This window comes from Notamacropus eugenii, chromosome X (assembly GCF_028372415.1).
Source record: "Notamacropus eugenii isolate mMacEug1 chromosome X, mMacEug1.pri_v2, whole genome shotgun sequence".
Classification (NCBI taxonomy): Eukaryota; Metazoa; Chordata; class Mammalia; order Diprotodontia; family Macropodidae; genus Notamacropus; species Notamacropus eugenii.
The window spans coordinates 70,392,095-70,393,709 of record NC_092879.1 but is presented as its reverse complement, the minus strand read 5'-3'; positions in this window follow the sequence as shown (position 1 = coordinate 70,393,709).

Below are 1,615 nucleotides of genomic sequence, written 5' to 3'. Positions count from 1 at the left end.
TCCTCCCCACTCCCTCTTGGAATTCCAAGATTTCTCCAAAAACACCTCAAACACAGACCTTTCTGGATTCTTGGTCCCCCTCCCTTCCACCACCCCCACCTTCACTAGCCCACTCTCCCCTTTAAAATCACTTCGTGTGTACTTTGTATTTACTTATTGATGTGCACATCCTGTTTCCTCAGTAGAATGTAAGTCCCTTGAGGACAGGGACTTTTAATTTTTTGTTTTTATGGGTGTTTAGTAAATGTTTGTTGAACTGAGGTAGATTTAATGTATGGAATAACTTCCTAAGAGATATCCAGATGTGAAAGGGCCTACTTGAAGAGGGTAGTGAGAGCCTCAGCAGTAGAGGTCTCAAGGACTCAAAGAGTGGAGGCTGAATGTCCATGTGGCAGGTTTGTAGAGAGGATTCTTATAGAGGACTAGGCCGAACTACATGGACTCTCCCACCCTTTCCATAACATTAAGATTCTGGGATTCTGAGAGCAGATGGCAAAGTGACTGGAAATTATATCAGATGAGGGATGGTTGGAAGGAGTTGGGCAGGTTTAACCTGGAGAAGATTTAGGGGGAGACAGAAAAGCTGTAGTGTACAAGGATATTTAGACTCATTCTGTGTGGTTCTGGAAGGTAAAATTAAACAGATAAGGGAGTGGGGAGATCATTCCACATATGAGAAATAGCATAATCCAAGGTGAAGGTGAGAATGTCCATGAGACATCTAGTCCAGTTATATAAAACTCAAATAATAAAGGGGCCACTAAATTATACATTAGGATCCCTGCAGCCCACATAATGACTTAGAAAGTCACATATTATTATCTATGTTCTATTGAATTTTTGTTTATTCTGTTAAATATTAATCATTTACCTTTGAATCTGGTTCAGGAGCCTTGGGAAGTGTTGCCATGTAATTGGGCCTATGGGCCTCATGTTTGATACTTCTGGACTAGATGACCTCCAAGGTCTCTTCTAGCCCTGGATCCATGATTTTGTGCTGAGATGGTCACTTCTCCCATGGCCAAGACAGGTTCTTCTAAAGCTCATTCAGGTGAAACTGGAAGGAAGGGCAAAAAACCACATGGCACCTGTTGATAGTGAGGTACTGAAGGCGACAAATGGTCTGAGACTCTTTGTCAATCTTGGGCTCCTTTGATCCTCTTGGATGCTGGGAAGCTCTTCCTGACCCTATGCTTGGTACCTCTATCTGTTGCTCTTGGCTCCTGGTCCCACCTCCCATACTCTGCTCCCAGATCTCCAGCCCTTCTGTGTCTGAAGCCCCACATGTGGCCCTGCCTGACCTCACTTGGTGATTCCAGGCTCTTTCTCAGCAAAGGCCTCCCAGCTCTGTGGCCTCCTCCTGCTCTTCAGCCTTCCCCAGGCTCTCCAGGGCTGGGCCATGGGCAGGCAGGATAAGCAGCACATTCACTAAATGGGAAGATAGGAGCCAATTTTGCTCAGAATAATATGGAATTAATTATACCCATGATCTGCTTTTGTTAACTGGAGAAAAATTGTCTTGGGCTCATTAAACTGGACTGCAGAAATCAGACATTAAAAGTTCAAATCAGTCTCCCCAAACGGTTAGAATGTGGCCCATACTTGATGTTCACAT